We start from the raw sequence: 16,737 nt of genomic DNA, 5'->3' as shown, positions 1-16,737 counted from the left end.
CTTACTATGAGACTTATTGATACTTTCATGTTATTAATGCGCTGAAAAATGAATTACATTCTTATGTGCATATGAGTACAATTATAATGTGACTCAGTTCCAGTGGGAATGATGAAATTTCCTAAAAATAATCATGTAATTTCCTTTTCTTCCTGTGCTGTCCCTTCCCTGTCAGTGTGACATTATGCTACAAGAACTTCAGGTGTTTGAGTTCAATATAAGCAGAAAAAAATTAATGAAACTTCACCACCGTGTGGGGATCTGAAGCTATTTATTATGGGTCCACTGAACTATTAAGTAACTCATCTGTCTACTACCTGAGAAAGAACCTTTTGATTAAAATATATATTGAAAGATGGTTTTAGTAAACTTTAATTCATAAATACTTACATATCACATTGGTGATTTACAATTAAAAATCTGTGTTATGTTCATATATATGTTAGGTCTGCATCATCAAAATATTTAATTTAAATAAATGGGTTTATATTATAAGGATATGAGTGTATATAATACATAAAATGTAGACGTTTCTATGCGTTTCTATAGGCACATGTAATACACACACACACACACACACACACACACACACACACACACACACACACACACACATGTATGTATATATGCAGAAAAGAGATGGCGAAAGATGACATGACTGTTAATGTGGCCACAATTCCATTAACATAGTGTGGGTGGGTATTTTTAAGTCAGATGATATCTAACCCTTCAGCAAATTGCTAAGTAGGAACAAAAGGTCCTGTTTGCCATGAGTGTGGGCATGAATACTGTTGGATAGGTGAGAAGAAAATAATTAACTCCTGCATCTGTTTCCAAGTAGTCATTGAGCAACAGCAGTGAAAATGAACTCTAAAGAATCTGTGTTGATGATCATATTTCCCCTAGGTAGTCCTGGCTACACCTAACTAGTACAGGACAGAACAATTAATAGAAGCTCTATCTGGTTCTTCAGAAATGCAGATTTTAAACACCTATAAACAAGGGATGATAAGGCTACTAAAAGAGAAAATAATATTTTGAAACCAACACCCACATCAATTAATGTCCAAATGCTACCCTACCTTGCCCACTGAAGTCCTGTTTAGACAAATTTGTACTCTTAGATTTTACAAAGTTCATTAAAACACTTTAATTGCTTCATCAGTAAATATTGCCAAAACCACTTTGGTCTTTGATAATTTCTCTATTGGGCTGGCTAGGATGATCTGCTAGATTTACTGCTTCGAATTTTCAGAATGACAAGGACTCACATTTTATTTTTCCTTTCCAAGAGTTCCACTAGCAAATTATCTTGCAATTTTCCTCCCTCTTTTTTATTTTTGTTTTGCTTGGTATTTTGGTTTGTTTTGGGTTGGGTTTTAGTAGTAGAACAAAAATGCAGCAACATCTAAGTTTGTAGTGTCATTAATATTCGAAGCAATTTTGGTGTCTTGGCTAAAAGAGTATAAAAAGTAGAGGCATTTCACCCTAGCAAAGCAGGTATGGGATTTCCCAATAATTGACTTCACTACAGAATAGAAATGACACTAAGGACTAAAGACAGAATCTGCACAACTTTGTTGGTGATGTATTTTTTACAGAGTAAATTTAACTGACCTCTGTCGATACATTTTACTGTCACAGTTTTGTAAGACATATTTAGCCCTCAGAATGGTAAATATGCCTTTTCTCTCTTAATCTCCTTGTCTTATTTCCTTATACAGGTTGAGCATTCTTCTCTGAGATTGAACTGAAAGCAGGGACACATATCCATGCAGCCCAAACTCTACTGAAACAGGTTATCCTACTATGTTAGAGAAACACCTGGCAAGAAAATGTAATCCACTGCTAACAGGAGTAATTCATCTTTGGAGTCAACTGAGTCATTGTGAGGAACATATTTAATGATTGGTCTCTGCCCTGCAGCAGTTACATTTTTATTTCAGGGTACAATTCACTATGTTGTTTATTCTGCATACAGCCTCAAGTCGTCCAAGGCTCTCAGATCAGGAACAGAGCTAGTATTGAACTCTCTAGGACAGAAAACCTTTTTCAATACGAGACTGTGATTACTACTTGACCTATTTCACTTTGTTTTGAGAGGTTGTATGAAATATGCTCATTAGAGGAACCTGAATTTGGCTTCTTTCGATAGGTCCACAGTCAGCTTAAATCAAGCTAAATCAGGCAGCTATTAGAAAGGGTAATTCTGTCCATAATTACCCTCACCTTCTCACCAGGGCTTCCTTGCTATTTTCTTGCATTAACTTTACTTATTTTGATCTGTGGTATGAATCATATATATAAAAACCCCAAACAACTGCTGGGCTATAAAACCACTCTAGCTGTCTGTCATGATTTAATATCAAGCAGCAACCAAGCCCCATGCAGTTGCTTGCTGAGTCCTGCACCAGCAGGATCAAGGAGGAAATCAGAATGGAAAAAGCCAGAAAACTCATGGGTTGAGATAAAGACAGTTTAATAGGGAAAGTAAAAGCAGTGCACACAAAGTCAAACAAGAAATTAATTCACAGCTTTCCATAGGCAGACAGGTGTTCAGCCATCTCCAGGAGAGCAGGACTCCTATACATTAATGGTAACTTGGGAAGACAAACGCCGTCACTCCAAATGCCCCACTCTTCTTCCTTCTTCCTCCACTTTATACACTGAGTATGATGTCACATACTCTGGAATATTCCTTTGGTCATTTTGGGCTGCCTGTCCTGGCTATGTCTCCTTCCAACATTCCATTTACCCCCAACTTCTTTGCCAGCACAGCAGTACAAAATGCAGAAAAGGCCTTGGCTCTGTGTAAGCCCTGCTCAGCAAGAATAAAAACATCTCTATATTATCAGCCCTGTGTTCAGCTCAAGTCTAATACATAGCACATACCAGCCACTGTGAAGAAAATTAACTCTACCCCAGCCAAACCAGCACACTGTCAAAAAATGGAAACATAACATGCAAATAGGTATGAGAAGAAAAATTGACCTAAGGGTGCATTTCCAACATAATCCAGGTCAAAAGTGATCTCCTACCCACAGTGTTTTCCAGTGCCTGGCTATTATCAGATGTAACATACAGGGAAATGCAGAACAAGCTAGATCAGAAAGTTCAGTGAACAAACCGACACATATATTTAAGAAGGGTGGGATCATATGAAGAAGGATAACAATAAGGAGAGCAAAAGCACCTGTGTTAGGTCCTCAATTATATTAGATTGAACATTACACAAACCTTCCCCCCTTTGATCAGTCTAACTTGATTGTGAAGCCTCAAGGCTAAAGTTTGATTATGTTTTGATTCAAAGCAGCTTTGAATTAAAGTCAGCTATGAAGACAGCAGCTCTAATGGATTTAATTTATTTCCTATTAACACAATTTGCAGTGAGAACCAACAGAAGGTGTCATTCAAGTCATCAGTGATACCCGTAGTCTCAGATGATAGCAAGTAATAGATACATTAGAGAAATGTGATGTAGGTAGAAGTTGAAGGATACCCTCTGACCCTTGTTTCCAAAAGGTCTCGATTTGGTCTCTGTTGGTATGAGTATGAGATTTTTACTAGCATTTTTACAGACACTGAGATATGATGATGACGAGTATTGAAGCTCATTTACTGCCTTTTAGGAAATGTCTCCTATTTCTGAGGCACAGGTCATAGAGATCAAATGTTCCTGATCTCCTGGTTTTTACTACTTGGGTATTTTTTATGCTTTTACCATATAAGCACCCTTGCAATTGTAGACATTTTTCCCCATTCTACTAATAGGCGAGATTTCCCCCATATTCCCTTTTCATCTTTCATCAGTGATGAAATACTTTTCTTGAAATGGAATGAATAGTGTTACTAAGAGTATTTAGGATCAAAATATAGCACTGAATTTCTTGAAGACATTACTTTATTTCCTTATTTACAGATCCTTATGAATCATCAGGATTTAAAATATTTTTGAATGTAAATTCATATTTGGTGAAATTTGTTTTTTGAAGTTTCTACAGGAAAAACTCATCCAGTTCCAATTAGGTTCTCTACAGGGACCTGTACTTTGGAAGCATAATTTCAGATTTGGAATTGCGCTTTAGATTTGGATTTTGGTTGGCAAGCAAACAATTCATAATATCTGGTAAAGTTCTGTGGCAGTGATGGCAACTACTGAGTGTTTAACTCTGAAGTTAATGCCATTTATTTAAAATAGAAATCATATTCAAGATAGCCCAGGCTTCAAACAGGATATTCAGTGCAGCTAGAAAAAAAAAGGTTCAAATTATGTAGTACATACACCATGTAATACATGGAAATTATATGCATTCTTCCAGTGCTGGATGTAAAAATCAATCCTTTTGTCAAGTGCTTCTATTGTAGACTGCCATGTTGGAGACCTACATTCAAACAAAGGACTCAGAGGGTTGGGCACTTAGCTTCCAGTGAGAGGAGCCTTCTGTCATTCTATAACTCTCCTCGGTCACAGACGACAAACGAGCTGCTGTAGATAAGACACTTCAGACAAGCTTCTGAAAACGCTTTTGATAAAGTCTCACATCTGAGGTTAATGACAATAGCTAAGGTGTGGGAGTCATGTAATAAGCGTAAATGTGACTTGGAAAATTAAAAGCAAAGAGCATGAAACAAAGAAAAAAGTAACACTAGTTTGAAGAGAATGGCATTATAGTCAGAAGGAGTAAATAATGAGGAACAATGCAGTATGATACATGAGAACTTAGATGATTTAAATACTGAAAGATGAAAGCTAGTTCAAAGCAGCTAAATAGAGAGCAGTGACAGGTTCCTAGGGAAAAAAAGGATATCAAACAATTGGGTGTGTCATTAAATACAAGAAATCAAAAGGTAAAAAGAGTCTAAAAGATAATTCTGTGTGCAGCATTAAATATGAACGATAAGTAATAAGATGAGAAAAGAAAAATCTGTGTCTAACATTAAAAACAAAGGAACATTACCAACTATGCCTAAGTAGGGCAAAAAGGAGTCTGGTACAATTTATTAATATAAACAAAATCTAGAAGAAACAGACTAACTAAGAGGTGAGCAAAGAAAAAGGAACCCACTTTCAGTTAAAAAATCTAAAACATTATTCAGTCCTAGGAAATGGGAGTGTTAGATGCTTCTTGCTGTACAGTTAAAAGCTCTTCTAGGCTGTAGCTTTTGATCACTGTGTCCACAGTTCAGCTAAACTATCACAGCTCAAAAGCCATGCCTAGAGCTTGCCTGGCCCATGTACTTATTTACAGGAGACATTTGAGGCCCAGATGATAATTCTGTAAGAAAATTCAAAGCAAGAGAGACTGGATTTTCAAAAATAATTGAGGCACCAAAAGTTACAGATTAGTAGCACTCCAAAATCTCATAAAGAGGTCTCACAAATACTTGTGAATCTCTGGACCCTAATTGATGTTAGCAGAAACCTTGGTGCTATGAATTCTTATGGATTAAGTCCATTAATAGTAAATTCCATCAGTGTTAAATCCCGCTGCTCCTGTTGTTCCTAATTATGGAATAACAGCATTAAGAAATGGACTTTTTTTTCCCTTTGTCTACACGTATAATCTCTTTTTCATTTAAGCAATGACCTTATCATAGCTGGACAGTCTTCTAAATTTTTGAGCCCGTGCTAGTTTGTCCATAATAAATATTTCCTGATATAACTTATTACCATAATGATTCACTCAGAAGTTAGTTTTTGTCATAAATTGTGGTTAATTAAGAAAAACATTGTTGTTGTTAGCTTTTTTTTTTTATTAAAAAGTTGGAATTTTTTTGTTTTTCTTACTTTTCTGCTTTGAAATTTAAAAATTTAAACATTCAAAAGTGGAGAAAGTCTGGATGGAATAACTGAACTGACTGTAATAACAGTAACTGCATGAAATACTACTAAAAGGACTGTGTAGCTCACAAAGTAATCTGTTCCACTTTGTCGAGGCAGGAGGATTCACTGCAGATTTAGCCTGGCATTTTAGTTCAGTGCAGCCAGCTCTGTGAGATTCCTGGTGCCCATCTTTTGGCATGATTGGTCCAGATTACTGTGCCAAGTTAAGATGCTCTATGTCTACCCTGATCATTCAGCCTAGCTTGGCTACACATCCATGGGTGTAATGTGAGGCACACTAATTTCTAATTGCTGGATTATATCTTGCTCTAGTCAAGAATGTAAGAATATTATAAATTATAACTGAAAAGAATATATTCATTTTTTACAGCAGGCTAGGCAATATGCTTTTCTCCAGAAAGGGAAAAAAAAAAAAATGGAACAATTTCTTCAAAGTTAAAAAGTAAACAAAATTCCCTCTATCTCCCCTCTCCCCCTGGAACAGCCTTTCAAACTTCTTTACCTGCTAAAACTGAAATTCCAGTGTTACAAAAATTACAAATTAGAATTTTCAGGGTGAAACTAGGTAGATCACTTCTGGGTTGTTTTTGAAGGTTTTTTAATCTGAAAAGCTTGTAAATCAATAAAAATAAACCTGCTATACAAAAATGTTTAATAATCTCACCAAAGGTCAGTTCTAACCAGGTCCAAGCTTCTTTAAAATTAAAGACTGTCTTATATGAGGATGAGAGAAACAGGCAACATATCTTGCAGAAACACAAGATAAAGAATATCAAGTTGTTAAAGTGTCTAGGAATACTGCTGTTGATCACACCTCCATCTTCCAATGCTGAAGAAGGAGAATGATAGTTGGTCACAAATTCCATCTTGGATTAACTTGGATCAACCAATTTACAACAGCTCCTTGACAATGGAGGAATGGCTTACTGTGGAAAGGAGGACGCTCTGATACACTAAGACTTTTTAAAAAAAAAGATAATTTTTGCTACATTATGTTGTGAATGGGGAGCAGAAGATGGCAAAGATTAAAAAAAGCAAGAGTTCACAAGCTCAGACTTTCTGGGAGAATTGAGAGAGACATAGATATCTGACATCTCTACATTTTATGCCATTCAGAGTTAAGAGTTAAGAATTCAGTAAAAGGGGTCCAATAAACATATTACATAATAAGCAACAGCACAATGGAGAATTTAGACTTGAGAATGAGGGCTTTGTGGGATAAAAATAAAAGAGATGGTGTAATGACAGAGTTAAGAGAGAACAATTTTTTGATCAGGTACGGAGGATAGCCAGATTTTTATCTCTGGGCTATCTGTACCTATGTATGGGTAGCACAGACCAGAATGCTTCAGAGCCAGGACATCTTTAGTAATCACCAGAACAGGTGCTGGAACCTACGCTTGTATCAATGCTAGCAAACTGAAATGTGCAATGCTATCTATTTGTTAGCATGGTGCCTGGCACAGATTTTTGTCTTTGCCAATTAGCATATTCTATTGAATACATATTATTTGTTTATATTATCAAAGCATGTTTACAAACCTGTAGTATCTGTCATGTCATTACAACCAGGCTGAGCTCATGTGCCACAAGGCTAGCTAGGTTATTGTAACTTGCCTATACAGGCCTCACAGAACTGAATTTTCTTTACCTGATCACCTTAGTGGTACAAAATATCAGACCATATGATGTCTTTCATGCCTGGATGCTTCTCTTCTATTTTTAGTCATAAAAAAGGCATAACTGACTCACAGCATTCATCTGTAATAATTTAGTTTAGCAAAAATCTTTTTAATGTCCTGTTTCTTTTGATATTCATGTCTCAAAAGCACAAAGATGTTGAGGACAAATACCTGCATGTGTTTCATTTCATACTTTATAAGGAAAACTTTGCTTTTTGAAATATGAGTGAGCTTCCCACAAGAAGCAGTAGTAATTCCAGACCTCTATAGATTCCCTAAGTTCTATTTCAAGTCCCTTAAAAAGACTAGTACTACTTTAGCATTACAGTACTTTTCATCTTCATATTTACATGATAACAATTTCATTGTTTCAGTTGTAACCAGTCTTTTATTCTATTTCTCAGCAAATATTTATTGCTTATCCTCCTAGTCGTTCTAATTTTTCTTAGTTTTTCTAAAATAATGTAATTGTTCTACAGCATAAGAAAAGCTGTGTTGATTTTTTTTATTTCTGAGCATACATATTGTCTAGTTTTCTAACAATAACTTTTGTATTTTGAGAGATTATTTTTTTCCTTAATAGGTAAACAGAGATGATGATGCACAGTCTTGCCCAGTGTCTGTTCTAAAGTTAAATCAATAATTATATTCCCTCTGCATAAACATTAAACCTCTCTCTGTTCAAAGGAGGTAATTTTCATTATGATAAAACTATAGCTTCTGATGTAAACATCCAGATGTGATTTAACATTTAGGAAAATCTGAAGAGATCTAGACCTAGCATTTTCACAGAGAAGCATATCTTATTCCTTGCTCATAGAATGATTCTGTGTCCCACTGTTTCTGTTTCATATCTAAGTTGTTTATTGATTTGACTAAAATATTTATACAATACATATAACCTCTGCAGTATGATGCATGGCAGCATTTTGAGAGATCAGGAGGGAATGAGAGTGAGCAAAAAAGATATCCCAAGATCTTTTAACGAATAAGAATTATGTGGAACTCTCAAGATTTCACATGCTTTTCCAGGTATAGGGAACTGGAGAGCAGCACAGTGGAAAATAATCTGGGGGTCCTGGTCAGTGAAAAGCTGACTATCAGTCAGCAGTGCCCTGGCAGCCAGGAGGGCCCAGCGTGTCCTGGGGGCATCAGGCACAGCATGGCCAGCCGGGCAAGGGAGGGGATTGTCCTGCTCTGCTCTGAGCTGGGGAAGCCTCATCTTGAATATTGTGTGCAGTTTTGGGCACTGCAATGTAAGATATTAAGCTATCAGAGAGTGCCCAAAGCAGGGCAACAAAGATGGTGGAAGAGCCTTGAGGGGAAACCATATGAGGAGCAGATAATGTCACTTGGTCTGTTCACTCTGGGGGAGACTGAGACGAGACCTCATTGTAGTTACAAGTTCCTTGTGGGGAAAAAAGAAGAGGCAGGTACTGATCTCATCTCTGTGATCAGAGACAGGACCTGAGAGAATGGCATGAAGGTGTATCAGGGAAGTTTAGGTTGGATATCAGGAAAAGGTTCTTCACCCAGAGGGAGCTAAGGCACTGGAACAGGCTCCCCAGGGAAGTGGACACAGCACCAAACCTGACAGAGTTCAGACAATGCTGTCAGGCACGTGGTGTCACTCTTGGGGTATCCTGCACAGGACCAGGAGTTGGACTCAATGATCCTAATGGGCCCCTTCTAACTCAGCTTATTCTGTGAGACAGTGCTACACAGTTCAATTGCATACTTGGAGAAGTGTGTATCTTGCATTTTAAATTAATTCTGCCTATTAGGTATGTTTTTGGAGAATTTTTTTATTTCTCACTTCCTTTCTTCCTCAAATAAAATACAGGAATATCTTCACCATAAAATCACAAAATGTCTGAAGTGGGAAGGCACCTTTGGAAATCATAGTGCAGTTCCCAGATTAAGGTGTGGTTAGTTAGAGTGGGTTGATCAGATCTGGTCCAGCTGGGTTTAAAGTATCTTAAAGAATGAACAGCTCAGAGGCTTTCTGGGTAACCTGTGCCAGTGTCTTACCCTCTCAAGTAAATGTGATTTTCTGATGTTTAAATTAAATTGCCTGTATCTTAGTTTGTGGTCATTGTCTCTTGTCCTTTCCTTGGCTACTACTGAGAATAGTCTGCCTCATATTTACAGCATGCAAACAGGAACATATGCGCATTGATATTGCTCCTACAGGGCATTCTCTTCTGGGAGACCTCTCTCAACCTCTCCTCATACAACAGATACTCCCATTCCTTGATGGCATTTGTGACCCTTTGCTGGGCTAGATCCAGCATGTCCATTTCTCTCTTACAAAGAAGACAGCATTTCAAACGTGTCTCAGTAGTGCTTTTTAGAGGAGAAGGGTGACATCCCTTGAGCAGCTGGTAGCCCTCCTGCCTGTGTGGCCCAGGACACTGTTGACCTTCAGTGCTGCAGGCACGCTGAGGTTAAGATATCTAAAGATACCTCTTGATTGAATAATCATCATACAGACAGCAGACTGAGGCTGATGTCTTTTAAATATTCTTAGCTAGAGATGACCAACTGATTTCGATGACAAATTGGCACTTAGATATTTCAGAGAATGTGAACCAGCAGACGTTTGTTTATTTTTAGGCAGAAAGTTACAGAAAAGAGGAAAAACAGGTCAGATCTCTAAAAATCCCTATTCCTAGACTTGTGTTCCTACTTTACTAGATATATGTGACATTAATATAATAGATTTCAAGCTACTGACATTGTAATAGATATCTAAAGCTGACATTAATTCAGATGCACTTTTAATCTTGGTAGATCTGGAAGCAGAGGCATGATCAATTCTAAATGAAATAAAATACAAAGAAAACACCACTGTTTTTCTAGCAAACCATTTACATTGAGAGCTGTGCAGCAGCAGTAGCTCTGACCAAGAAAACATGAAAATATAAAAGCTGTCAACTCCTCAAATATTTTTCTTTCATCTTGATTTCACAGAAGAAACTACATATGATTAACGTAATACCTTTCTTATTAACTTGTAAGAATACCATTTGCAGAAACATTGCTTCCATAAAGAAATCTGGACAAAAAATAAAAAGTGGCACTACAAACATATTGCAGTGAGAAAAATAATTAGCAAATTTTTGTACTGCTTTATCTAAAGGAAGGTAAGTACAATAAAGTGGGAGGAAAAAAGCAGTACATTAAAACCTGTATGTCTTAGAAATCCCTTCTCTATATTAACCACAGTGTTAACATAGTGGTGAATTTTTATGTTTGCTTGTAAAAAAGATAATTGTTAGCATAATTTACAAACATCAGAAGAGTCATTATAATGATATGGCTACTCTAAGGAAGCATTCATATGTTACTCAAAGCAAAACAAATTGCTATAGAAATATTCATATGCTGTAGTGCATTTTGGGGATTGGTTTCTTTGTTTCTAAATTCTAATTGCCTATACACACAAGAAACATATATGTAGTATGTATATGTATGATTATACGTTTAACAATAATTGTAGGATTTCAAGCAATTTTTACCATCACAATTTTTGTCCAAGGACTTGATCCACTGAGGATTTGATCTTCAACTCCCAGTGGAGAAGAAGGCATTTTTCCCAAAGTAGAACACTGTGTTGAGACAAGATGCAAGGTCATGTACAATTCTTATACTTGAAAGAAAACAATTTCAGAAGTTACAAACTGAAGGACTAAATAACTAATTCAAATATCATATTCTCATGACTGACTTTAACTCAAGTAAGCAAATTCAAGATGTAGAGCTTTTATAAACCTACATCCTGTCCAGGGGTCTCAGGTGGCTTGGGTGTGCTATTGGAAGTGCATAAGTATAAAATAAACATCATATACTGTTGCTGTGATTATGCATGCAACATAATGAAGGAAAAGGTGACAAACAATGGTCAGTAACAGTCAGGAGACTAGAGTTTTGTAACCTGAACAGTAGTAAAAGAAGAAAAGTAATACAGGTCCCATTTATATTATTTGATACCTCTTTCATGTTTTCCTCCCTCCTGAAGGAAGCCCTATCCACCTCACCTCTTCGGTCTCTGGAAATGGGTGGTAGTGCTGCAGTTCCATGGGAGGTGGCAGGACACTGTTTTCAGCCTTCTCTTTGATCTTTTCTACTCCACTACAAATTCAGTCAGCAAGAGTACACCAGTTTTTCTGTAACTTTAGTTTAGGATATGAGAGCTAATTAGATGAAAGAAGCACTAGAAATACTCAGGTGACAAGAAGATTTCCAATACCTGCAGTGGCAAAGCTCAGCTGGAACTACTCAGGTTCATTTTCAAGCTGAATGTATTAGCCTTGCATGTCAATGATGAGCAGCTGCCTCCCTCTGAGAGACCCTACTTTAAGAGACTGCTAAAAATCTTAAAGCTGAATCCACTCCTAAGCTATTAATTAGTTTGGCCCAAAATATTAGTCTGTCTTAATTAAGCCAATTCCATATGGACCAAAATACGTTTGCTAACTAAATTTCAGCCTAAATGGAAGCATTTATATCTTGGAGTATGATATTAATGAGACTCATTTAATGAAGATGGTGATTTTCTCAAAAGATAAAGAATGAGTGAAAGATACCCAATACCTAGAAACAGATTCCTGTATGTTTCTTTTTTTTTTTTTTTTAATCCTGTTGTTTTAGCTGTGAAAGTGTTTTTAAAACATTTTTACCAATATGAGCCGCTAACGTTTCTCTATTGTGCTATGATAGAAAATTGGGATTTATTAATACTATGCTGACTCAATCTCTCTTTCAAAATTATTCCTTTATGAAGCAGAGATGCAGATATGTAGGATGTTTTCTGATTGTCTGTATTTCCACTGTTGGAACTAGAGTTCCTGGTGTATTACTATCACTAAAAAGTGACTGGCACTTTAACAAAAATCCATACAAAATAACAATTTTCTCTCCAGCAAAAGTGGGGCAGTGAAATGGCACAGAATTTGCTGGGTGCTGAGTCTCCATCTCTCTATGAATTTTCTGATTAATAATAGAAAGTTCATGGGTACCTTCAGAGTACCCATCCAGGGCAGGAGCATAGCCAAAATCCATTTCATTTGGGTGAAATCTTCTGTATAGGATTTACAGTTCTTCTGACAGACTGAGGAGGCTGCATTAGCTCACAGTCTGAACTGATTCTCTGCCTGCACATTTTCCTTACCTGAGAGAACACAATTGCATTTATGACTTAACAAGTTCTTGTTTTCTTAAGCAAAGGAGTTCACTTGAGGAAGAGGGAGAAAGGATTTTCACTTTAAAAAGAATATTCTATGTTTGTTAAATCTTTGAAAATTCACCTTTGTTCAATTGAAAAATTAATCTAACAACCCTTGAGATACTATTAAAATCCAACACATTGATTCTATATACCTAATTATTATGATATACCTACTGTTTTAATAAGATACTTCCCCTTTTCTTTTTTTGTGCTTTGTTTCATTAAAGAAAGAAATACACACATTTATACTGCCAGCATGTGTTCTAATTTAAGATGATCTTACAAGCACAAATTGTAAGCAAACTAGGAAAAGAAGTCTTTTTAACCAAAACCTATGGACTTATGTGCAGAAGTATATTCAAATGAAACTGGAAACCACTGGGAAGCAGGTTTAACATATCTTCTCTCTTCCGTCCTTGTAGATTTTAGAAAGAATGCACATTATGCTTTGGGACTGCCTGACCCAAACAATTTCCATCATTGCTCATCCTGGAGGAATATTCTGATCCATTGCATTAGCTGTTAAAATTACTCACCTACATTGCCGACAACTCTGCACAACAGTATTGAAATGGAACAATTTGTGTGATGATACTGGTCATGTCAAATCTCTACAGGACTTTTTTTTTTTTTTTTAAGTAGCTGTATGGCTTATTTATATTTTCAGCTGCAGGATATTTCTCATTTCCTAAAGCAAAAGGAAAAGAAAGAATAATAATTTTTAGAGGTATTCTCATTCTGTCATTCATCAAATTTGCGATCTAAACTCTTTAGCTTTGGAAACAAAAAAGCAAAAAAGATTTTTTTTATTCACAGTAAAGGAGAAAAAACACTAGCTCTGCTAATATGAAAGAATTTTTGAAAGAATTACTGAAAGGAAAAGGCTATGCACTTGAAATTTCCAGCCAAAATGAATGGAATGGAGAGAGAAATCACAGATTGGTGTGAAAGGGGAAAGAAAATAAATTAACAATGATGACTAAATAGATTTTTCTGAAAATAGTCATCTTTCCATATGTAAACTGTCTGAATATTCAACAGTAAGAGAATCTAAAAATTACATAAATAAGCGATTATCATAAAGGAAGTATTACAGTATATTATGGTGATAAAATATCCTCCATTTTTCCTGCTTCTTTGACATGGTTTTGTCTTTTTCGTGATAGATGAGAAAAAGGCAGACAAACAGATAATTTTTTTTTTCACTGTGTCTTGCTCCTGACACTCAAGTGAATGTTTTTCAAAAGAATGTAACTGTTTTTCAGAGAGGACTTGCCTATAGAAAGATGTAAAGACAAAAGCAAGGAAGTTTGTTAGAAGGGAATTCCTCTGTGTTTTCAGAAAATACAGGTTCACACTCTGTGTGTTCTGGCATCTGATTGTAAATGTCTATGAAGTAGTTAGGAAGAGACATTTTTATAGAATCTATGGAGTAGTTTTTCTCTTGAAAATCATGAGTTCATAGTTTTTGTCTCTAAGCTCTGTGCTGTGTTCAGGTTCAGTGATATAGTTCTTATATAATTTGTTTCCACTGAGCAATGTCCAGAGCAGTTTTTTTCTTCTTTTTCTTTTTTCTAATTATTTTCCTCTCCCTCTGGTTGTTTAAGCCTTAAGTTATACCATTTATTTTTAGATTTTAAGTGACTGGTTCCAGGACTGTTATCTCTATTTGAAGCTTGTCATGTACATAGCGCAGCAGGACACCAAGTAAGTAAGTTTGCAAATACTGTAAGTAAAAATTCAAGAAAAACCCATTTTGGAATAAAAATACATGTATACACCCTGCAGCTAGTCAACCCTGTTTCCTGGTGTATTAGGGTCATTTTTGAAAACAGGAATTGACCACTTCTTAAAACAATTTTGAATTGAAGATTATAATAAAGTATACAATTGACTGTCATTAAGCAGCATTTGCAATAATTAACATCCACCATAGTTGCATATGTAGCTTTTCACACTATGTCCATAAAAATAAACAATATATTTCTAGAAAGTAAAGAAAAGCACTGGAAAGCCATCACCTACATTCGGGATAAGAAGCTCAAGGGCACTACTACTTTTTTTTGCCTCCTATACTCCCCTGAAAAAATCCAGTGTGATACATAAGCACAAGGATTTTTGTGGCTGAGAACTTAATGATAAGGATGTAACAGCAGGTCTTTGACACTGGCCAAAAAAATATATTCTATCACTAATTAGTTCACTAGTGTAGGAGTAGCTTTTGGATTTGTGTCCAATATCTCTCTTACATCCATATTAATAAATATTATCACTTTGGTGTATTTTTTTCTTTTTTTTTCTTTTTTTTTTCCTAAATTTCATGCTTTATTTGCATAGACTTCTCCACAAATATGCAGCCTTCACAAGGGCTCCATACTTGATGGCTGAGATACAGCTCTTAATTGTGACAGATGCATCAGAGTGCACACCTTTATTCTTGACTTGATAAATGCTTGCAAATTTCAGATAAGAATATTCACTGCATATAGTTAAGACAACAGATTTAACCTGTATGGAGTGAAATATATTTTCTGATGAAAATTCATGAGATTAAATGTCACCTTCAGAAAGCTTGTGAAAAACGACCCGCAGTGTGAATCTTTCTGTCAGAATTCAAGTTTACATTGTTCCACTGGTGTACCCAGCCCATTTCCAGTGACAAGGAATGTACAATGATATGTGTACCTTTCCTGAACCTATTACGTGCTGCATCTCTGCACTGGTTTTTTTTGCTGCTGAGAATAAGGGCTTGGAGCACAGAAAACAGTGAAGTGTTACTTTAAAAATATGTATTTGTAACTTCTGTATGACATCTGAGTTCATGATTTTAAGTGCTGCTTCTCAGAAACATGAAATCCCTGAGGTGCTATTTGTGGCAATGTCTAGAAATAATTTTTATTTTATTTTAGAATACATCAGCTCTTAAAATGGAGATTAGATTTTTATTCTAATGGCGACAGTATTGATGCACTTGGTTTCATATATTAATAGCAAAAAAACTGGTGGTGTCACAGGAGAACAGACTGTAAAACACAACAGACACATGACCTTGGTAGGTCTGTTTGGGAATTCCCAATGCAGAAATGCTATGGAGTTTGCTAGATGGCAAAAAAAAAAAAAAAAAAAAAAAAAGTATTGATTACCCTATAATGGTATTCCAACTTTCTTGGAACTGCTGTTTGCAGTTTACATTTGCCTGCAATATTTCAGTCAAACAACTAGCACTGCTCTTTCCTCAAAGGTATGAGTTGAGCAGCTGCCGTTACATCAAGGTTTTATCTTTCACAAGGCTTTATATTTCACAAGGTTTATCTACAATAGTCACATAATTTATTGTCTTATTATTAGGTGAAATTCAATTCTTTATTCAAGTTTTTTTACTAAAATAATGGACTAAAGGGCCCATCATGTGGCCAGCTATTATTGTTAAAACAATTTTCTTGTGATATCTTAGGGAGATCATTCTGGATGGGATGTTACCATTGTTTCCATACTCTATTGTAATTTCTGAAGACGCACGCACACGCACACAAGAATGCATGCACACAGAAGACAAAAAAATGAAAAAGAGTCATTTATTTGCAAATAAATGAAAAACAGTCTTGACTAATGAAGTGATCCAATAAAGACAGATCTCCTAGCTGTGACTCAAAACAGCCTTTTAATTTGAACATTTTATTTTAACACATATAGTAGGAAATTGAAAATGGAACTGTACATTGCAAAAGCTAGTGCTTATCACTGCTTGTGATGGAAGGATGCAAAGATCCCATGCAGTGCTTCAGCCTGACTGTACTGCTCACAGACAGGTCCATGGAAAATAAAACTTGTTATAAAACAAACACTATGAGAGAGCAGAAATAATATGGTAGCAGTAACAAAACCAAGCAATAGCATGTCCAATGGCATAACAGGGTTATTATGAGTCACTGTATTCCTGCTGACTCTAGATATATAAATCAACAATCATTTAAGGTAAA

The sequence above is a fragment of the Taeniopygia guttata genome, chromosome 4, assembly GCF_048771995.1.
Source record: "Taeniopygia guttata chromosome 4, bTaeGut7.mat, whole genome shotgun sequence".
NCBI lineage: Eukaryota > Metazoa > Chordata > Aves > Passeriformes > Estrildidae > Taeniopygia > Taeniopygia guttata.
The sequence above is the reverse complement of the archived record's forward strand: the minus strand, read 5'-3'. Positions refer to the sequence as shown.